At 38.8% G+C, this 24,263-nt stretch overlaps 1 protein-coding gene across 4 annotated transcripts in view; it reads left to right on the forward strand.

The window, feature by feature from the left end:
* Cntn1 (contactin 1) overlaps positions 1–24,263 on the forward strand; it is a 293,714-nt gene that overhangs the window by 137,912 nt on the left and 131,539 nt on the right. For 2 of the 4 annotated variants that reach the window (XM_029469977.1, XM_029469976.1), the window contains exon 2: positions 14,777–14,801. The exons of the other annotated variants lie outside the window; for them this stretch is intronic. The gene's annotated coding sequence lies outside the window, so the exon portion shown is untranslated. The remainder of the gene's footprint in view (positions 1–14,776; positions 14,802–24,263) is intronic. 4 annotated transcript variants of the gene reach the window in all.

Consider the following 24,263-nt stretch of genomic DNA (forward strand, 5'->3'; position numbering starts at 1 on the left):
TGGAAAGTGTGGGTATACATCACTGAAAATTTCAGAAATAGCTATAGGGTACGGATGATATAGCAATAGGTTCATTCTATCATTTTCAGGCTGTTTTACTTCTGGGGATCCAGGTATAAGTAATATACAACAAAGATTTGGCATTACTTTGTACTGCTGATTAATTGTAATTATTTAGAGACATTGGTAAGAATAAGCCTCGGTAATAAGCTTATGCTTTTTTCTATCTTTGACTCAGAGGATGCTGGGCAACAGAAGAAACCCACATCACAAGGAACACAGTACCTATTCTAAAGCGATTCTAGCCTGAAAATCAATATGTAGTACAAGAGTTTTGAACTCTGACTTACCTTCCCATGGCTCTCTACTGATACTCTGCAAGTAAAATATCTCAAAAATCCCTGATTCTGGGTTTCCTATCTTCACTGACGCTATTCCTTTACAAAGAAATAATCTGATTTGCATATCTTTCAGCTGTTGCCTACACCTTAGGGTTCATGTGATGGAGCATAAAGCAGTATTGGGTCTTCAGAGTGCCTAGAACGATCTACGTTCTTCAATACGTAATTCAAATATCATTCAGTTGCTGAACTGACTTTCAACTTTTATTTTTTTATACCCTGACTTCAGTTTCCCCTCCCCCACCTCTCCTCTATTCCCATTCCCACCCCCCTCCACACCTCCCCAGCTTCTCTTCAGAAAAGGGCAGGCCTCCCATGAATATCAACCAAACATGCACTATCAAGTTGCAGTAAAAGTAGTTGCCGCCCCCCCCCCACACACACACACACATTAAGCCTGAACAAGACAACCCAGTATGGGAAAAGGTTCCCAAAAGCAGACAAAAGAGTCAGAGCCCCTGCTCCTGATGTTAGGAGTCTCACAAGAAGACCAAACTACACAAGTGTAACATATGCAGAGGGCCTAGGTCGGTCCCATGCAGGCTCCCTGGTTGGTGGTTCAGTCTCTGTGAGCCCCTTATGAGCCCAGGTTATTTGATTTTGTCTTTTGTTTTTCATCAGTTTTTTGTTTTGGTTTGTTTTGGTTTGTTTTGTTTTGTTTTGTTTTGTTTTGTTTTGTTTTGGTTTGGTTTGGTTTGGTTTGGTTTGGTTTGGTTTTGGTTTTCTTCTAAGGCGAAGGAATTCAGCCAATAGTTCCCTGATCCTAAGACATGATGGTGTTTCCTAGATGTATCCTCTGGGACTGGGATCCATAAACTTGAATTTTGGTTGGTTGTTGTTTTCTCTAGTGGTCTCCATCTGTTGCAAAAAGAAGTTGCCTGTCTAGGCAAGACTTGATCAATCCATGTGATACTACACTCCAAAGAGCCAACCTGGGAGTAGGTGGCACTGGGGGAGTAGGCTGTGTTGACAACAGCCATCAAAGCCACCCAGGCCAGCAGATTTCTGGTCCTTTCCTTCATGAAATTGAAAAAATAATTTCATGAACAATGGAGGGATGAGTTTCAGAAAGTTTTTATTACAGGAGAGAGCTTTAAACAAACAAACAAACAAGCAAGTAAGCAAAGCAGAGATGTGAAGGAAGAAGGGGTCCCAAGAATGGTTTGCTGCCAGGGGCCCTTGTCTAGAGTTAATAAGCCTTTTCTGGGTTGAAACATGCGTATGTGTATGATGTGACAGGTGTCCCATCTATAAAGTGCTCATGCGCCTCTCTACCCTGGTGTCTGGACTGCAGTTTCAAGAACACCTTCCTGAGCCAATCTAGCATCCAATCATGTAGAGCTTCCAGTAAGCGCTGCCCATAAACATTCAAGAAAACAATAAGCCAAATTATTTGAGAAAAATAACAGCAAGAAGCCAGAAACAGAGTCAGTGCCCGTAAATAATGTTAGTCTCCCTGACCTCCAACCGGGACACGCTATGGAGAGAGCCAAGAACATTTCTGGCTTCTCGCCAAGCCAACTTGTGGTCCAGGGCAAGGAGCTTGGTTTTGACTGTCCAGCTCCCTAACTTGAAGTCCTTGTTCAGTGTTTCCTGTCCCCATCAACACTGACCATAAACATTACTCATGTATACAAAGTCTTATTTTAACATATGCTAAATTCAAAATATTATTTTAGCATAAATAAAGTAGTTTAGAGCAACAAAGCCTTAATTAACACTGGTTTTCATACCTCATTTTAAATCTTCTCTATGGTTTTGGTGTTTGAAGTTCAGTGTGTATTTGATTTATTGTGAACATTTGCATAAGCTGGTATACTTAAAGTATGGTTGAATAGCATCTTCCTTTCAGCCGTTCTACAAGTGCACTTTATTCCTCAGTGTAGGATTGCACAGCATACAGTGCTTTTCAATCGGGTCACATGTCGCAGTACCCCCTTGAACTGTTAATTGAGTCCCAGTCCACACAGAATGTATCTTTTCAAAGATCCCCAGGTGACTTTAATTTGCTCTCAAGGTTAATGGAATGAGAAAGGCTGGTTTTTAAAACATGGAATGTGTTGCTTGGAGATGTGGTCATTTCACTTCTCTAGAAAATAGAAATGATATTCTCGCTGGTATCCAGTGTGCTTTTTAATTGAAACCCTTTATAATTAAAAGTATTGCTAAAATAGTACAGCTATGATGGAAAATGGGATCCTGTCTCCCCAAACTTTGAAACATGAGCATCATAGTATTTCCAAGAGAATAAGGAAATGCTAGTGTCTGTGGAATCAGTATTCCTGTCCCTACCCTGCAGCTGCCTGATAGACAAACTCAAACTTTATTCACAGCATCAAAAGGATGATCTTAGACATGTCCACAGATGTCAGTGACTGATATGGAGAAAGCTACAGTGTCTAAAGCTCTGTTGCTAGGAAACAGTTTGAAGATGAAATTGCCTGCAGAGACACCTTCCAAGTGTAGTAAGGAACGGTGGTGGCAGGCCCTGACTTTTAAAGAGGTTTGTTCATTTATTTACCCTTATGTGTAGGTAGATGAGTACCTTGTGTGAGTTTATGTGTTCTACATATGTGCAGGTGCCTGTGGAGGTCAGAGGGCATCAGATGCCCCTAGAAACTTGAGTTACAAGTGGTTCTGGGTCACATGAGGTATGTGCTGAGAACCAAAGGCTGACCTAGTAAAAACACATTTGTGGAGTCAACTTCCCAAGCCTAGTTTGTCTTGCAGGGCTGTCTCTGACTCTGCTGCCTACCACTGGATCCCCTTCCCCTACCTAGACTGTCTGGTCAGTGCTCAGTGTGGAAGGATGTACTTAGTCTTGCTGCAACTTGATGTCCTGGGGTGGGGTGGTACCCATGAGGGCTCCCTTTCTCCTTAGAGGAGGAGAGGAGGGAGGGGGGCTGAGACCAGGAGGTAAAGTGAATAAGTAAATTAATGAAAATAGTAGAAAAATAATGTATTAATTCTGCATCTGCGTTTATTGTGATTTCCTTTCAGTGTCTTCATTTTGAAGTCATTTTTTAACTTACATTATAATAAATCTGTAGAAATTCTTTTTAAAAATATATGAAAGTGTAAACTTGTAAGCATTCAGTGATAGTTGCCAAATAGCCACTATTAAATTGTACATAACAACAATGGTAAGCCCATCTTAAATATTTTCTTAAAATTTTTCTTACAAATGAAATAATGTGTCCTTTGTCTTAGATGGATTCTTCTAAATAGATTTTGTAACAAATCTAAATTGCTTCTGTGGTGTCACCACACAGAAATAACTATATTGTGGTGCTATCCCATCCTGTTCTATTATTTTTCAGGCAGTACATACTAGTTTCTGATTTTCAAAATGGGCTCTTTTTACAAACTATGTTCAAAGAATCCTTGCCTTTTAACATATACATGAGTTTAATTCATTTATACGTATTGCAATTTTCATGCAAACGCACACACATATATATAATTTTATTTTATGTTTTATTGCCAATATTTTTTCTGTTTTTGTGTTCCTGTTTTACCTTATTATTTATTTTATTGGTTTTTGAGACAGGTTTTTACTATATTGACAATGTTGGCAGTGGAGTTGCAAATCTTACAGCTTTAATTTAACCCTTTGTGTGCTGGTATTACAGGTGTGCATGCCCTCACCTGATGTACCTTTTTTCTCTTTTTTTCAACTTTTGTATATTTTGTAATTTGAGCTCAGATAATATGCAGTCTGTCTTACTAATATATTATGCTAAAATATTTTTCTGATTTTAATGCAAATAACTCTTATCTGTAATTTAATGCCTTCCTAATATTTTGTCAATTTGTTTCATTATACTGTAAATAAAACAAGTTAATTCCCTAGAATAGATTTTTTTGTGGTGAATTATTGTGTCAAAATATCTGAGCTCATGTTCAGTCATTCGATGCATATTATACATTATTTTCTCAAGTTGTTGTATTAGTTACTACTTTTTAGTCATGCAGGAAAATTCAATAGCTCTGTCAATAATAACACTTGAGTTTCACTAATTTTAATTCTACAAAATTATGTATGCACATATGTCTATGTACATATATAATTTTTGTGTATATATATATATATACAATACATATACATATATACATATATATACACATATATATGGAGAGAGGGGCACATTTAAATTTGTATTTTGTATATGTGTATGATGTATGTATTCGTGTGGTGGAGGTATATGCAGTGTATATGTGCTATTATGTGTGCATGTGTGCATAAAAGTGTGGTGTATACATGTGCATATGCATTGTAGAGGCCAAATGTTTATACCAGGTACCTTCTTCAGTTTTCTAGATTACATTTTGAAACAGAGGATTTCATTTAACCCAGAGCATACAGATTTAGCTAAGTCAAGTTTCAAGGACATGCCTGCTCCATGTGCTTGTGCTTGAGACATGCCAGTGGACTCAGCATCTAGCTATATGTGGGACTCAAACCAAGGTCATCTTATTTACAGTGTAAAGCACTTTACCCACTGAAACATCCCCATAGCCCCCGAATTTGTATGTTTAATTTACAGTTTTTTTCTTACTCTTCCATACAAATCTCCATCCATACCTCCCACCCATGTACCTATCATGATTATATAGTTGTTTACAACTTTAACTGTGAGTTTTTTTTAGAGTTTTGTCAAAAACCAGTTTCAGACTTTTATATAACAGGAAAAAAAATTCTGTTTCATTTTCATCTGTTGAGGGATTTTACATGACTATTTGCTTTAATTATTAGCTTTATTTTAAAGTGGTGTAATTTTTATATTGGAACTTTCAATTTGTGTGAATTTTTGTTAACAAATGAAGTAAGATTGGAGTATATATTTGCCATTTAGAAATTTTCATTGCAATAGGTCTTCCTACTAAGTATTTTATATCTTTACTTCTGTTTCCATTTCTGTCTTGACCCAGTTTTCATTTAGTAGAGAGTTGTTCAGTTTCTATTGTTTCTATTGTTGAGATACATCTTTAATCGGTGGTAGTGGGATAGGATGCAGAGTTATTTCCATTTTCTTGTTTCTGTTGAGATGTGCTTTGTTAACCAAATATGTGGTCACTTTTGGAGAAAGTTCTGAGAGATGCTGAGAAGAATTATATTCTTTCGTGTTTGGCTGAAATGTTCTGTAGCTATGTTACGTCCGTTTGGTTTATAATGTCTGTTAGGCATTTCTCTGACTAGTTTTTACATGGTTGACTTGCCTTTTGGTAAGAATGGGGTATTGAAGTCTTCCACTATCAATGTGTGAGGGTCAATGTGTGATTTAAGCTTTAACAATGTTTCTTTTACAAATGTGAGCACCCTTAGGTTTGGAGCACAGATGCTAAAAATAGAAACATCTTGGTGGTTTTTCATGGATGAGTATAAAGTGTCTGTCCCTATCTGTTTTTGATTAATTTTGATTTGAAGTGTATTTTGTTAGATATTAGAATGAGTACACCCAACTTGCCTCTTAGGTCCATTTGCTTAGAAAATCTTTTACAAACACTTTTTTACTCTGAGGTAGTGTCTATCCTTGATGTTGAGGTGTATTTCTTAGATTCAGCAGAAGGATGCATCACATTTTTTGGAGCCATTCTGTTAGTCAGTTTTGTTTATTGGGGAATTGAGTCCATTGATCTTCTAGTCTTGTCCTTTCATGAACATGAGATCGGGAGGAGAATATGCCTTCCCTCTAGCCTTCTAGTTTCTTTACTTAGATTATCATTAAGATAAAACAATGGCCGGGCGTGGTGGCGCGTGCCTTTAATCCCAACACTCGGGAGGCAGAGGCAGGTGGATTTCTGAGTTCGAGGCCAGCCTGGTCTACAAAGTGAGCTCCAGGACAGTCAGGGCTATACAGAGAAACCCTGTCTCAAAAAAAACAAAACAAAACAAACAAAAACAAAAAACAAAAACAAAAAACAAACAAACAAAAAAGACAAAACAATGGAAGAAAATATATTTACATGTTTTATGTAGATGAGTGGCATCATGAGAAAAGAAATACTATAGCCTCAGAAAAATCTAGATAGTTTTATGTCTTCATAGGGGAGATGAGAGGAAATGTGAACAATTTAATGAACAATCAATGAGTTTAGAGAAATATAATTGGATCTTGAAAAGAGTTGGTGACATTTTCCTGAAGTATAGTAACTTTCAATGACCTCTCCTAGAATCTGAGTTAATCTTTCCAGTTTGGTAGAATTTCTGAGAGGGGATTTACATGATAGTTATGCTCTTAGAGCCCCCATCTCTAGTCAAATATGAGTGTCACTGAGAGCTTTTCTCTGTCATTATCCCAGAGTCCTCAATTCAGTATGATCAGCTCCCCAAAGCTTCCCATTTTAGTAACATTTTGTGAGCTGTGCCAGTGACAATCCATCTGTCCTGTTCTGTAGGTGAAGTTCTATTATTGGGAGACACGTTCTATTTCATTGGTTTCTTGTATTTTGGAAGGCCTTTTTGACCCTGAACACCATGTCTTCTGAGCAATGTCCTTACTTACATTGTGATTAATTTTCCTGTGTGATGGCTTGAAAATTCTTTTTCTCTTTTTAAGATTTGAAATCAATTTTGATGGTGCCAGTTTCCTCCTGTTAACCCTTCACGAGTTAAATAATTTGTTACAAAATTTCCATTGAAATATGTAAAAATAACTTGCAAACTTAAAAAGAGCTCTGTATATCTATTAAAGTTAAACTTCAGAAAGTAGTATGTTAAAATTGTTCCAGGTTGGGGTGGTGCTTGTCTTTCATCACAGCATTTGGGGTGCAGAGGCAGGCGGATCTCTAGGTTGGAAGTCAGTCTGGATTATAGAGTAAGTTCCTGGATAGCCAAGGCTACACAGAGAAACCATGTCTAAAAAATGGATTTAATGGGTGACATATGATCAGGTATGTGTGTGTGTGTACATGCACATTAGCATAGCATAGCATAGCATAGCATAGCATAGCATAGCATAGNGCATAGCATAGCATAGCATAGCATAGCATAGCATAGCATAGCATAGGATAGCATAGCATAGCATAGCATAGCATAGCATAGCATAGCATAGCATATGTGTAGAAGTCAGAGAACAACCTCACATGTTGGTCCTTACTTTCTGATTTTTTTTTTTTTTGAGACAAGATCTTTTTTTTTTCTCACTACTGCACAACCTGATACTAGTCATCTCACAAGACCCCAGAGATTCTACTGTTTTCTTTTTCTAATTCATTGTAAGAGTGATAGGATCAACGAGACTCAGGCTTTCATCTTTTTTGGTTGATAAGCACTCTTCCTACTGAGCCATCTCTGCCTGAGAATCATTATCTTAGGTACTTAGAGCCAGTGCCAGAAACATAGCTCAGGACAAAGAGAAAGGAAAAAGTCCAGGTATGATGGTAAATTTTGCCTTATGTATTTTTCTATATTAGATTAACACTGGTAAGAAATGTGACTAATAAACAAAAGCCTAATAAACAAAATAGATTTGTGCTTGTCCCTTTTTTGCTAGCTGCTATTATTTTCATATTTGTGTTGTTAAAATAGGAGAAGGGAGCCAGGCAGTGGTGGGGCACATCTTTAATCCCAGCACTTGGGAGGCAGAGGCAGGTGGACTTCTGAGTTCGAGGCCAGCCTGGTCTACAAAGTGAGTTCCAGGACAGCCAGGGCTATACAGAGAAACCCTGTCTCAAAAAAACCAAAAATTAAAAAAATAAAAAAGAGAGAGAGAGAGAAAGGGAAAAACAGGAGAAGGGATGGGAAAGCACTTTTACTTCTAATTTTTCCATTGTAAACATGTATTTATATGGATGCTTGCTTGCGTGTGTATCTGTTCATCATGTGTATGTCTTCTGGAGAACAGAAGAAGAAATTAGATCCCCTAGAAATGTAGTTACAGGTAATTCTCAGTCGCCATTTGGGTGCTAGAACCTCAACCCAGGCCCTTTGGAAGAGCACTTGGTGGTTCCATCCAGCCTGGATGGAAGATATTTGCCAAATATAACTGCCTAATTAATAGTGAAGATGGCAATATTTCTGAAGAGCTTGGATTATGAAAATACATTTTCTATTTGAAGAAACAAAACAGAGTCTAACAAGGTGAGCAGCTCTCCACAAACAAAGAAAAGTCAAAGAATTTGAAAGGTGCATGAGAGAGAACAACATCAGAAAAGAAAATTTTCACTGAGGGCCTCTAAGGAGTGACCAAGGCCTTGCTCATGCTGCTGTGTTCACTAACATCACCTTGCCAGAGTGCCCAGAGCTGTAGACGTAGCTTGCTCTGTGGGGCTTGGCACACATTCAGTTAACAATATATGGAAAGACGTTGAGGGTTTCTATCTAGATTATACCCTAAATTTTCAACATGATGTCAGGAAATTCACATTTTCCTGTCTATGGAATGCATTCATAATGGAGGAGGAATTAGAGGGAAGTAGCAAGACCTGTATTGGAGACTACTGTCTTCATCAACTATGTTTTAAAGTTTGAAATGGAGAGGAAAATAAGGGTGGAATTGTTATGGATAGGTTAAAAGGAACAAATAATCAGGAGCTATGGAGGCAGTTAATTGGCTCCAGTATAAAAGAGGACAAATCAAACAAAGGGCATTTCTTTTTTCAAACCATCCCTGCATCCCTCCAGACCAAATATCCTACAGAACCAAAGGGAGTTATTCTTTCATGTCACTTCCAGCTAGAAATTTCAGACCTTCTGGGGACCAAAGACTTGAAGTGAGACATTGAGAAAGCTTAACCATAAAGAGCAACACTTACCATGAAGAGTCACAAGAATTAATGAGCATGCGACAGAGAAATCTGACTTCCATTTTGGGTTTCTCAGACAAACTCTGAAAGGGAAAGGTATTGAGTAGAAATCCCCAAACGAATGAGTTAAATTAGTAAAAGTATGTTGTATGTTGTAGAGAATGAGACCTCAGTGTTAGAAAACAACGAGGTTCATTTTTATGGCTTAGTGCTCAATCACTGAAGAAGAGAAAACATTAAAATCTGTAGAAGAGCAGCAAGCATTCTAGTTTTTGTTTGGGAAGAGAAGAAATCTCTTTGTGGGGTCTTGCAGTATAAATGTATTTATGCCACTGATGTGAAGTGGTTAAACAAGTGGGTATTATAGTGTCAGTGCATTGCCACAATAATAAAGAATTATACTCAATCTTTCTGAATAAATTCTTTCATATGAAAATTGGAGATGCACAGAGGACAGTTTTCAGTGTGTCATTGTCTTAAAGTAGGTGCTCTGTACTAAGAGCAGAGTTTCACTATTACCTATGGGCTGTTGGTTTAAAAAAAATGAAGCAACTCAACATGAAGATGATAGGGATGGTGATGATGGGGATGAAGGTGCTGGGTGTGAAGATGCTGGGATGGTGATGCTGGTAATGAAGGTGCTGGGGATGAAGGTGCTGAGGATGGAGATGCTTGGGAAAAGCTTCCACCAGTTTGATATCATTGGAAAGCTGCATGACTTCCCTCATCTCTTGATATAGTGTTTTCTTTCTGTGATCTTTCCTATAAATTAATCTCTGGAGGGCCCTTCTCTGGGTGGACAGAGGAGTTACAGAGAAGAGAGTTTCTTCTTTTCTGGGAAAGAGAGTCCAGAGCATGCCAGTGACCTTCCTTGTGAGCTAAAACAAACAATCAAAGAAACAGAAAAACAACAAAAAAATGCAGAGCACCCAGACTCTGGTTAAAAATCTTTCATCTCATCACACATCAGCATTAAGTATAGTATATCCATATTTCTCTCCTCAAAAGTTGTAATATAATTAATGTTCTTAATGGAGTTTTACTTGGCTTTCAAGATGCTATCTCACTGTGGTGGCCTACATCATATTAGAGATGAAAAGGAGCCTTTCTCAGTGACCCATAAAATTTTAGACAAAAGGAGTAATTTCTATATTAATTATCTAAGAAACCACACAGTATTAACTAAATGGTACCTGAAATTCTTAAACTAGGATACTTTTGTCAAATCCCTTTGCAGCTTTTTATAAGTAGCTTCGTTTTGCATCTATTTACATTTGTATGTGAGTGCCTGTGCACTTCTCAGACGGAGCCATCTCGCTAGCCCTCAATATGTGTGTTTTTCTTTCTTTTTCAAAAAAAAAAAAAAACCACAGGAGGAATAAATGAATAGTTAAAACTTTCCACCTGCCTACCTTCATGTAATAATTTATTACACATTATTTAAGGAAAATTTTAGAAGTGCAGATCTTGAAACATTAGGCACTAACTGTCTGCATGCTCACTGGTATTATCTTAGGTGGTTCAGCAAGAAATGCTCATTTACCCAAAAGACCTTCTCAGCTATGAACCATAATAACTCCAGGTATGGTACCATAACCCTAAGGGTACAATAGAAATACACATGCCTTGGCAGAAAACAGCAACTCTCTAAGTGGACATAAGACCTACTGAGCAATAGAGAACCATGCCTAGTCCTGGAAACCTAGCTCATTACTAGAAACTAGAAAAGACATGGATAGGAGAACCTACAACTGACACTTCACTAAACCAGCATAATTCCTAACTATGTTCTACATATCTGTCCTGTACCTGCAGATGAGTAAAGTTCTCACCCCTCATCAAGAGATTTCTCTTTGCAGTAGACAGGGACCAGTACAGAAAACCACAACTGATCAAAACACAGAGAACAGGAAGGAGCTGGTGAGGTACCCAGTACCAACTGATACACCTACAACACTACTCCCATGCTCAAGGCTCAGGGATCACTGTGGGAAAAGGGGCCGGATGATTATAAGAGACAAAGGGACAGGGAGTTTGCGCTCAGATCCCATCTCCTAGAAATGTCAGAGAGGCTATAGCTACCACCCACGAAGCCTAATCAACAAGGCTGCCTTGACAAGCCCTGAGCAGGGATGTCACCGGGGAACCTCCTAACATGGGAATGGAAAAGCAATTGAGCTTCAAGACTGAAGAGTTAACTGTAGACAGAGGAGGGAAACTGAGAGTGGGCAAATAACCTTCCCATAGAAGAGCCTGCTACTTGCTTATTCAACACAAAGTGGTCAGCCCTGAGATTGGATACACACACACACACACACAAAGAGAAATCCACTTATGTGAAAAGCCGTTGGCTTTTGTACCTTATTTCTTATGTGAGACCAAGTTGTGAGATTCTTGGGTTCTTTCTTGTCTGACAGTTCTTTTCTACTTTAGGTTCCTTGACTACCTATGCATTTTAGGGCCGATATCTACAACTTAGTATAACTGAACAGGTTTTATGTCTGTATTTAGAATTTATGTGTCTGTGTGTGTGTGTGTGTGTGTGTGTGTGTGTGTGTGTAGCCATTAAAGGGAAAGAAGCCATGAATTTGGAGGGTGGTGCTTGGGAGGGCTTGGAGAGAGAAAGTGGAAATGGAGAAATGGTATAATTATAATTTCAAAAAAAACCTTATTATTAAACCCCAAATGCTTCTAAAATTTTCAAAGTTAAATTCCATTAAAAATAGAATTTTCTTACGCTCGCCTGTCATTTCGCATACAGCTACAACAGCTAACAGGGAGTCAGTGATTCTTTCCTTTTGTTCAAAACACCGTTGTCGGAGGACGTTCCACGTTCTCAGGAGGGTTAAGTCTTGTCTGTGCCATGTCTCTCGGCCTGAGCCAGAGCTGCCACGAGCTATAGGATCATTGTGTTACTCACGCAACGTGGGGCACTGTAAGAAGACGCTAAGAAGCAGGAGCAGCACACACCTTTAAATGAGTATTCAGTGGCTGCAGTTTCACCTTCAGGACACAGAGACAGGCACAGGACAATGGCTGACAACCAAAGCCTGTGCAGAGACTGAAAAGAGAAAGGCTGAGAATAGTGTCTCAGGGGAGGCATGGCATCAGAGACGGAGGCTTTTCCTAGACATGGCTGTCTCCACTGAGGACTCAAGCTATACAGAGGGACTAGCATACCTCAGGAAGTCATTAGTGTCTCAGTGTTGAGGGAGCGCTTCGTCTGGCAGTCATTCTTCACATTGTCCTCGTGTGTGTGCATCTGCGAGAGCAAAGGGGAAAGGAGTTGGATCCTTCTGCCTTGCTGGCATGGGCTGTTCCTGCTGTCGAGGCTTATTAAATCCCACTTTGGGTTATTAGATTTGATTCACTGGGCTGGCATCACAGCACAGGGGGTCTTTGTAGTAACCCAGCTATGCCAGATTGGTTTGAGGTATACCTAGGCAAAAATGGATTTAAAAGCACATTTAGTCAGGTCATTATAGTCTAGCAAGAGACTCCCATATAACAGAATTTCTCAGGTATTAGTCAAAGCAGTATAGCAAAATAAATGTCCTTTTCTTCCTTCTTCCTTCCTAGGCCTCTTTCCTCTCCCTCCCTTCCTCCTTCCTCCCTCCCTCCCTCCCCCTCCCTCCCTCCCTCCTCCCCTCCCTCCCTTCCTCCCCCAGTCTGTCTCTCTATCTCTCTGTCTCTCTGTATCTGCCTCTGTCTCTCTGTCTCTGTCTGTCTGTCAATCTCTCTCCCATTCAGACAGCATCTCTCTATGTAGTCTTGATTATCCTGGAACTCACTTTGTAGAGCACGTTGGTCTTGCACTCAAAGAAATCCATCTGTCTCTGCCTCCCAGAGGCTAGGATTAAACCTGTGTGCCATCATTTTTGGCTCAAAGTACAGTTTTCATCTCAATATGGAAGAGTCAATTAGATGTAGATACTGGGAATGTCCACTTTTCACAGAAAATGGAGACCACCTGAAGCACCGCACAGACTAATTCTAAGAAATGGAGTATTACATAATAGATAATATGTTATATGTATTATATTATCATACATGCTATATGACTAGCTTTGAATTTTAGAGCACATTTGCTTAAGGGATGACCTCAAAACACATATAGACACAGTGACCTAGCCATAGATTTTTCTCTGTAATAGAAACTTCAAATTTTACTTGACAACGACAGTAATTTGCAGCTCTGAGATGCCTAAATATTCCCTGGACAACTGATTAAAATGCTGATATTTGCTCTATTCCCAAGAAACTCTTAATTATTCTTGGGTGTTTCTCAGGGATCTGACTAATTAATAAGTCATTTCTATACTGTCCTTTGAAATACACTGAATCCTAATTATGAGGAGTATGTGGATGACTGCTTAAGGAAGATCATTTCTCTTGATCTATATCAAACACAGTCTGTATCTATCTTTGTAGAGAGTTAGATGGGAAGACTATGAGATTAGGCTTCATCTGAAATATTAGAATCCAAACTCTTACTCAATGAGTGGACATGTATTTGACAGCAATCAACATGACTCTTATGATGCAGGCTCTCTCTAAATAATGCAGGTAGACTATGTCACTTGTTATGAGATACTATGTAGATTACTAACAAGTTGCACTGTGTGTTTCCTTTCTCAGATGTGTCCTATGTGTGTGCATTCCCTCATTAGTTTAGCATATTTAGCATTCCTGTTCATCAACGGACTCCATAGAGTTGCTTATATCCAGACAGTAAAGTTTATCCGTTTTTCTCCTGCTACCCATTCCAAGTTCCCGCTGAAACTAAGCAGGCTGTGCATGTCATTTAATAGTCATCTTTGGTTGGGTTTTTTTTTCCCCAACAATTCTATGTCAAAGGTAGCACAAGATTCTCGTGATTTTTTAAAGGAAATGAAGTATGTTTTTTTGGTTGTTGTTGACTAGAAAGAAGAGATCATAAAATAGACACAAGTGTTAAGTCCTGCTGGACAAACTAGCGTGTCCTTTTCTGATTGAATCAGAAAAATTTTGGATTTTCCATAATAAAGAAGTCAGATTGTTTGATTTGCTAATTTTGCTGTCTCCGTTTTTCTTTAGCATCTCAAATTTTTAAGCTTTCAAACAAAATAAATGTACGAGGTGGATACTTCATAAGTTCCATGGGGCAGGGTGATAGTTTGAGATACATTGTTCTGTGTTTTTTTTCACACATGCACACATTCCTAAAATGCAGGGCAAAATCAATGCTTTGTGCTTATACTAGCACTCAAAAATGGTGTATTCCTGAATGTGCAGTGAGTGAGGGTGAATCTAGCAAAGCCATTATGACTTATGGGTTTTATTTTCTTGTAGGAAAAAAAAGATGTCTCCTGTATATATTACAAGTGGATATGTATAGTTTAAGTTTCTCTATACCCATTATGTGTTTTTAAAGATAAGAGAGTTATTAATCTCCTATCCATTTGCATGAAACATGAGCCATGATCTGCTCTGTATGAGAAGGCTTGTCAGCATCCAGTTAATACCCGTATTGTCGCAAAGGCTGCAGATGTCTCCCTCGGTCACTCTTGACCTGGTAATTTCACACTCTGTTGTTCCATTTACTGCAATGTTTGAGCGTTGTTTTCCTCTCTCCATATGCTTTCCAGACTGTGGTGGGAGGATGCTTCGGAGGTAGGCTCTTACCATTGGACCCTGTTGTAGCTCTACCTCTAGCTGGATCACACTAGCTTCTATTCTGGCCAAAAGTAACCTACAGTTACTTTTAGAAAAGAAAAGCTTTCCTTAGGTTTTTGCTAAAAATATCTGGCTACAAGAAGCTGTTCAAATTTCAGTGATGGTACTGCATTGAAAAGGTCAAACCAAAGTCATAATCCTTAAAGATCGAGTTTAAAGGAGTCACCAAAAATCTAAAGAACATTCACAATGTGCTTCATTAAAGATGTAATTCAGTAGTTGCCTGGAGAAGTGTAAGATTTACGTAAAACTGATTACTGAGCTTAGCATTTAAATCTGTAATATCCCCTTTCTAAAGGATTAGAATTTTTTAAAATCCAAAACTAATTTCATTTCCAGAACTTGTTGCTTACTCATTTACTGATTTTAATTTTGCTTATCCTTCCAGTAGGTCTCTGACACTGGAATTTAAACCCAATTCAAAGACTGGGTAGCTGGCATCTTAGAAGGATGAAGAGGCCCCAGCGATGCAGGGAGACTTTCATATTGATTCCTGGACTTTAAAAAGGGTCCCAGTAGTAGGTGACGGTGTTTCTCACCTAGACTAGCCCATGTTTACATGTACTATGCCTTCCTCATCATAACCTAGAAGTAGACCATATAACAATGTCCCCCCCCCCCCCAGGCCGGAGCAGAAGCACTAGGGTAAGGAATACACATGACATTTTAGGTTAATTTCCCTTTCCTAATAACTTTTCACTAATTGTGCTGATGATAAGAAACACTTGATTTTCTGTGTGTCTATATCCCTAAAAATGTCCTTTTATTTATTTTTAAATACAGACACAACTTCTTAATAGATCTGTTTCTCCCTCAGTGCAAGTGAGAATCATTGACCTTGATAGAAACAGCCTGGCTTGACATGGACGTCTATGTAAACTCTGTGCAAATGACTGTTAGTCATTAAGCGCTTACTAACGGTGTGATGACTTGTTTTAATTAATTTATTTGGAAAATGTCACTCCAGAACAGAACACAAGAGCAAGATGGCATTGTCATAGCACTGAAATGACTGTCCAGATATGGGTCAGATGCCTCACGTGACAACATTAGGAATGATTCCTTCCTCTGTATATTTGTTGTTGGCTTATAGGCAATGACTGATTTTTTAAATGCTAACTGTGGAGATTGTTGCTTTGTCATAAATGTCTATTAGCTACAATGGAATCCTAGTGAAATCTCTAGTCTCGTGTTCATAATCGTGTCACCCACCAATAAAGACTACTTCCTTACCTTTAAATGTTTCTGTTTATGTCTCTGGTCTTAATGTTCTAGGTAAGACATCCAGCACTAGATTGAATGAGTGCTAATGTTGATTCCCGTACCCGATTTTGTGGAATTGCTTTAGGATTTTTTTCTCCATTTAGTGAAATGTTGGCAATAGGTTAGTTACATATACTCTTTTTCTTATGAGAAGTGTTCTTAGTCACCTCGTTGCTTCAGTAGGTTACGAATGCATAAAAGAATGATGGAGTTCGTTTAAAGCCTTTTCCGCATCTGTTGAGATAATTGTGTGATTTCTTTCATTGACTTGATTTATACTTGAATTATGTTTATTAATTTTTATATCCTGGACCATCTATACATCTTTAGAATGAAGTCAAGTTGATCACAAGGCTGTTCTTTATGACGTGTGCCTGTATCTGAACTACAAGTATTTTGTTGGGGATTTTAGCAGCTATGTCCATCAGGGAAAGTGGTCAGCAATTCTCTGTCATTGTGTCTTTGTCTCTTTTGGAATCTGTGGAACACTGATTGTATGCAGAGGGTCTGGGCTGATTTCTCTCTGTCTCTGTCTCTGTCTGTCTCTGTCTCTCTCTCTCTGATTTTACAAAATAGTTTGAGAAGCACTAAAGTTTGTTGAGGGACTAGTGGAATTCAGCAGTGATCTTTTCTGTGCCTTGACCTATTTGGTATAGGTGTTTTATTCATTTTTTATTACTGTTTTGATCTCATTTAGTCTATCAAAGAATTGACTGTTTGATTCTTGATAATTTCCAATTTATTCACCTATGCCCTATTCTTATCTATTCCTTTTCATATGAGGGTTTGGGGTTTGGCTTATTCTTCTTTTCCCAAGGCTCTGATGTATATTGTTGTGTTTTGTTTGCTTGTTTTGTTTTTGTTTGTTTATTTGAAATTTCTCTGATTCCCTACTGTAGGTAGTTAAAACAACAAAATATACTCTTAGAACTGCTTTTATTGTATCCCTTAGGTTTTCATATTTTATACATTTATTGTCATTGAATAATAGCATTTGAAAATTTCTTTCTTGGTTACTTCAATGACCCCATTAATCACTGTGTTGTGTTTTGTTTGTTTGTTTGTTTGTTTGTTTGTTTTTTAATCTTCTTAAGTTGCATATGTTTGTATTTTCTCTTGCTGCTGATTTCTGGGTTTTGCTTTGTTTTTGTTTTTGGTTTTTGTTTGTTTGTTGTTGTTTTTTGCTGTTGTTGTCTTGTTTTATTCTTTTTTCAATTCTGGTCACCTATAACTATATCTGTGAAGACTGTCTGTCCCAACAAACAAACTATTTTAGAGAAAGTTTCAGTAGCTGTTGGAAAAAATAAAGTATATTCTGAAGTTTTAGGGTGGAATGTTCTGTAGATGTCTCTTAAATCCATTGGCTCTATGAAGTCTTTTAATTAACATGTTTTTCTGGTTTTTATTTTATTTTTATTTTTTGCCAGAGTGACCTATGAATTTGTGAGAATGGATAATACAGCAATATTCTATTGGGGTTAATCTGTGTTTTCACATCTAACCATGCATTTTATGAAAGTGGGTATATCTGTATTGGCTGAGTTTTTTTTACATTTATAATGTCTTCTTATTAGACTAATTCCTTGATTAGAATAGCATGACCTTCTTAGTCTCTTCAGATTGGCATCATTTTAAGTCTCTTTGTCAGATACCAGGCTGGTGATTTCATTTGTTTAGAATTCTTTCTTCCATTCTTTTATCCCATGGTAGTGTCTGTCTTTGAATGCAAAGTTTGTTTCTCAGATAGAGCAAATACATGGATTCTGATTTATAATATAATTTTTTTGTCTGTCTTTTGATTAGAGAATTGAGACCATTAATATTCATTGTTATTATTGAAAACTGAAGGTTGAATATTTATTATTTTATCTTTTGGCTGTGTTTTGTCTTTTCCTAATCCCAGTTTGTTTAACCTACTCTGGAGTCTTGGATTTTTTTTCCCAGTATTCTCTTCAATGTGCTTTTCATTTATATTAGCCGGAGGGTTCCTTCAGTATCCCCTGTAAGTCCAGTTTCTGGTCATAAATTCCTTTCATCTGTTTTCCTCATGGAACATTTTCCTATCTCCCCCAAGCATGGCAGGTTTGCAGTATATAGTAGTTTGGGGTGGCAGCTGTGGTTGCTCAAATCTTGACATACATGATTTCAAACTTTTCTTGTCTTGGGTGTTTCTGTTGACAAGTCAGCTGTGTGTCTGAACGCCCCGCCTTTAAAGATGACTGGGTGTTTTCTCTCGTAACTCTCAAGACCGTTTCCTCATTTTGTACTTTTAGTGTTTTACCATGATTTTACACACACACACACACACACACACACACACACACACACACACACACACACTTAATTTCTTCTCTGATCCTGTCTATTTGGTTTTCAGTGTAACGACAATCTGGTTCCTGTACGTGTGCATGATATTCTTGCACTACTCTGGTGAGCGAGCATTTGGATCAGGGCTAGTGTGCTTGGTGTTCACTCAGCATAGCTGTCTTGGCTCAGCTAGGCACTGTGAGAAGTTCAGTCACCGAGACCCTCTGTGCTAATTCATGAGGGGCTGCTGAGTTTCCAAGTTTAAACTTGGAATGGGAGTCTATGATCTCTGGCATCATGTGCAACAGTTTTGCTAGAGTAGGTACATGGTTTCTGCCATCATGGGAGAGGTCTAATGAACTTGTTTTACACATTTTTAGATGAAAACTAAGTCTACATAGCAATTTTTTAAAATCAGGTATTCTGTCACAATCCAACCCAACACCATATTAATTTGCTGCATAATAAGACATGCTGGTAAAAGAATGTTTAAAATCTAGTTTTCATTATTACAAAATCCTGTTTCTATGAAATAGCCAGCTTTGTATGTCCAGTAAGATCATTGCAGTTCATAAAATATTAGCCGCAATATGAACCAAGTTGTTTACAAGGCTTCCTTTTGGATAAAAGTATGAACTTGGAACTCACCACACCAATGCCAAGTGAACAACTTGGTTATTGTGTTATATAGATCCATGTGCACTCAGAGGACACAGATGAGGGTTTCAGATTTCTATTTTTCCGGGATAAGGGACATGTACATAGGAATAGTGACAGCAACATCTTAAGAAAGCATTTCTGGGTTATGAGCTAGACCAGAGAGCTAAGGAGTGAGGTTGGGTACTCAATGGGCATTTGGGACTCTGGTTTATTTATTTAGACCTACTCTCTTTCACATTTGTTTGTTGCATGTGCCTTTTACGTGAAGCCCTCAGTCCGGTTTACAGTATTTTTGCTGCCATTGGTTTCTCTGCTATGTAACCTACAGGTCTTGGTGCCCGACCTAATACCAGGCCACACTTATGTGTTCAAGCCCTAATATTGCCAGTGGTTTTGTGACCCTGGCATTAAGAATGCCAAAGTCTTGAGCTTGAGGTGACCTCTAGAGAAAAGATACAAAGGGCTACAGCTTTAAACTCATCAAAGGAGTAGAGGGAAAGACAAAGAACCTTGACAGACCAAGAATGGCTGAGGATTCTTGTCTCTTTCTTAATGTGAAACCTTTTAGATTCCTGTTTCCTCCAACCAAACTTGAGTGAAAAATTGTCTCCAAACTGGAACAGGGGCATAACCTAGAGCCCAAGGACCCTTCCACCGAGGAAACCACTCATCAGCCTGACTCTCGAGTAACGTTGTATACATTCTAGTCTTTGTCTCGACTTTTTATAAATTGTATGGTGGCCACTACCTCTCCATTAGCCAAACTACAAATAAAACTGGTGCATTTTTGGTACCAATTTATGTTTCCTAATTTCTTTGAACAAGAGAAGGTGGTAGGGTAGCTGACTGATGAGTCCTGTGGTGTGTCCTCATGAGAGAAATGCTTAGAGCAGTTTCCTTAAGAGATTAGCTGTGCTGTGCTGCTGATGGATGAGATCAGAGAGTCCTTATATACCTGGGAACATCTAGAGGCTATGAAGATCTGATGGAGCAGTCAGTGTAGCAACTGGTGTCAGGCTTCACCTGGGAGTATCAGAAACCATGATGCCCTGAAGGCCATGGAGCTTTTGAAGGTAGTCAGCACAACATGGCTTTGAGGAAATGAAGCAAGCCCTGCTTCCTGCTTCCTTCCGTTCCTTGGTAGAAATGAGGCTGCCTCTGGACCTGGCAATCTGTGTGAGATGATGGTTTTCTCCCTTCCTGCTTCATTTTCCATCGCTGTGAGGTCCATGGAGCCTGTAGAGTCGACTCTGATGAGTCCTGTTACATCCTCATGAGAGGGATGCTTAGAGCAGTTTCCTTGAGAGAAGATTAGCTGCAGTGTGCTGCTGAGGGATGCAACCAGAGAGTCAAAACTGACAGGAGAGCAGGCAATACGATACAGTAAATCACTGGTAAAAACAAATGCATGGACGAGATGTCAAAGATGCTTTTATGATCAACCAGCAAGATCCCATTTAATGGGATAAATTACACACTGCCTAGTTGATGATTTAGTGCTGTTGAAGTGACAACGTCTTAAAGCAAAGCAAGAAAGGCATGGTATACCACAGAGAGGCATGAACAATGGCACACTTTTGATCTGATGAGTGATAATGTTCAAACTCGGAGACAAGGCTTCAAGCCACTTCATCTCTAAAATCTTAAAGCATCACCCCTCTTCAAGGTTACATTTCCAAGCTGCAGGAATCTCTAACAAAGCCCAAAACCTCAAGAAGAAACATATCTTATTATTTATTGTTATGAGCTTATCCTTAGTCAAGTTAAATTTTAGGTCTGTGAAGGTGCTTAGAATACAGGTTTACACCCAGATCTTCATTTGTATATAACCAAGCAAGCAATGGCAAGTGCATGAGCGCCATCATGGCTGTCCAGATGGACCTATTGTTACTAAAATCCTATGCTATACTCCCCAGGGAAACCCGATCTTTCTGATCTCTGTCATAAGAATTCAGATGAAACACAGAATTTACTGTAGATTATAGAGAAGAAAGACAGGTTGCTGTTATTGTTCTTGTTGCTGCTGCTGTTGTTGTTTTATCCAGATACTAGGGCTTTTTCAAGGGTGAGAGTGGACCATGACCAAAAGAACCCAATGATGTGAATACACATTTTAGGAAGACTTTATATGCTTTCTAAAGCATGCAGAATACAGATTTTCTTGAAGGAGCGTTTCTTCCCTTGGAGTGTTTGGCAGGCCTGTTTGCTTATGTAAGCATCTGCCTCCTGCCAGGAGTAAAGATATTCTAGTGAGACATTGGTGCTCTTCCTCTGAGTTGCTAGACTATTAGGAATGTGGGCTCTAAGTTATTGCAATTTCCATAGAAGACTAAGTGGAGAGAGGAAATGGCTGAGACCAATTTGTAAGAGACACTGGAATCTGGACAAGGATGGGCTAATACCACATGTGATAAGGACTACTTAGCTATGTTTAATTCTTATGGTCTATTTCAAGCTATGTTTAATTCTTACCATCTAGCTCAACTTAAATTTCACAGAATAGAACGATGGATGGACTTGAGAGAGGGATTCACTAGACCTCCTTGTTTTGTTTTCCAAAGTGGCCAGACTGAGGGAATCTCCATTCTCTCATTTCCTACTACCGTTGTCTTTAGTTGGCCTATTGAGGATGGGTGGGTGGCCAAGTATAGATTGCACAGGTTGTCAGAATGCATTCTAACAATTCTGGTACAGTTTGACCTTTATAGAAGGAGGCACTCTCTTGCTCTTTCTCAGAAAGTTTCTTGCTTTTCAGTAATCATAAGATTTAGGGTTCCTTGAATGAAATGTATAGAGTTATGTACTAGAGACCCAATGATGTGGATTCTTTGAGAGTGGCAAGGTCCTTGCTATGCTGTTTGGAGCTTAACTTGGTTAGTTAAGACGTCATGTGTCTGGAAGTCAACAGAATGGCCTCCTGAGAGCCAGTGGACTTCAAGTCCAGTGTCTCACAGCACTGGACAGAACTAACAGATTTATAAAAGAAAAAATGAAAAAGAATTCCCAGAAGGAGGGGGTTCACAAAGAGGAAGTCTTTTCACTTCTTAGTTTAGTACCTTTTATGAGACATACAGAAGAAACTGAATTGACAGTGAGGTCATCTGTAACTGAGATTAGCCATTCTGTGAGCAGGCCCCCAGCCCATCAGCAAAGCGAGCATGCATTGCTGATTGTATCAGAGGAGTGATCACTTGCCATCTTCCCCCACTCTCTCCACCTGTCCTTTTCTTGTTTTCAATATGTCTAATGCAAGCTCATTATTTGCCACAGACCCCCACCCTTATGTACTGTGTGGAGTCATGCTGTTCTCTCGTCTGGGCAGTTCAGAATGTGATATCTCCATGCAGGGCCAGAGATTTGACGTAGATCCCATTCCTCAGACCAGTAATATGAGCCCATAAGTTCCAGGCCTTCTAGTTCACCAGCTGCTGGTTACGATCAAGGGCTCTAGCCCTGTGTTTCTAATCCTGCTGATATCTAACCAGACACCAAGCACTAGTAGAATAAAAACCAATCGTTACACATCAACTACTTCAGAGTAACTCCACAGCAACAGTCTCAGGCAATGCTTACAGAAGTTCCCAGTTCCATATTTAATATGTGAGAAAAAAAATGAGGGTCACAGGTTGAATAAGCATCCCAGTGTTGCAAGCTACACAATAGTTGGGGTAAAATAGAGATAAGGTCTGCCTCAGCTCCCTATGTGACTACGCCTTCAAATGTCTTATCTGGTGCTTTGGTCTCTGAGAAGGAAGTGCTAAACAAGATCCTAGACCTAGAATTTGTTTGGCTTTGTTTTGTTTAACTCACTAGAACACCTGCTCTGTGTGGACACAGCCAATGTGTATGTGCCCCACTTCCCCAGACTACCTGTAGAGTTAATGGGGAAGTGGACCACTCCTTCATGTTACACCAGGACTAAAGACCACAAGAGTGAATGAGTTCACAGAAAGCTCCTTGCCTCCTCTCCCTGTCTGCCAATTGGCTCTTCTCTTGGCTAAGTGCTGCTGCTCTCTCACCCAAGACCAAACTACTGCAGCCGACCTTGCTCTGTAATCTGAACAACTGGGAGCCCTCCTGCTCTTCCCCCATTATAACACTTTGTAGGAAGTACCCGAGAGCTGCGTTAACATTCAGTGGTTCCTGCTGCTGCTGCTGAGCTGCACATGCCCTATGGTTTGCTGTGTATATATGTTAGCTAGGTTATTCTTTGAGAACGATTATCTCAGAGAAACATAAGTTTTGACATGGTGATCTGTTTGCATTTTTTCTACCTTCCTCTTCACTAAAGATTTCATCCTAAGTATGGCGCAAAGCCCTATGGAAAGATTGGAAGCCCAAAACACTCATTTTGTTGCATTTCTCAGCTTAGATTGACACAAGGAATTGTGTCAGTCATTTTCATTTATGTCTATATTTGGGACTATTGATATCATGCATGACTTACATAAAACAAATCTGATAATTTTTCTTCGGGCCATTTAACTGATCCCCTTCCTTCGTGAAAAAAAAATATTTATCATTCTTCGTTATTTTCAAATACTACAGTGAAAATATTTGATTGCAGTAGTTTTCTACTTGCCAGTCTTGCTTAATAAAAAAGCAAATTTAAATTAAATATTCTAGATAATACAGCTTTTCTAGATGTCTAAGTTGTGAATCCCCAAGAATCTGTGATAATAGGTGATGTTCTGTGTTTCATATTTTTTTTTCTTTCAAAAGGTTTTCAGTTAAGATAAAGGCGTGAATTTTAAGTTTGTAGCCATCCTCAGTACATTTTCCAAGGGAGATTTTTTTCATTTCAAGACTTAAAGCTTCAAATGAGTAGAAACTGAGTAATTTATATTTGAAATATATTTTACGACATACGTGAAATCTTCACGGGCCTCACAAAAAAACTATTTTAGGTTTGTATATCTCAAGTGTCTCTCTTGACTGTACTTTCACAATCAGCTGTGTCTTGGCAGCAGCATGTGGGAATTCCATGACTACAGCATTCTGGTCATGAAGCCAATGACCTCCAATTTTGGTGATTGAAAAGACATTTTAGTTTACTTTCTGTTGCTCTGGTAAAATACACAAATATACACACATTCACATATGCACACACATGCAGTCACATGCATACACATGCACACACAGAGAAACGGAGAGAGAGACAGAGAGAGA

The sequence above is a fragment of the Mus caroli genome, chromosome 15, assembly GCF_900094665.2.
Source record: "Mus caroli chromosome 15, CAROLI_EIJ_v1.1, whole genome shotgun sequence".
NCBI lineage: Eukaryota > Metazoa > Chordata > Mammalia > Rodentia > Muridae > Mus > Mus caroli.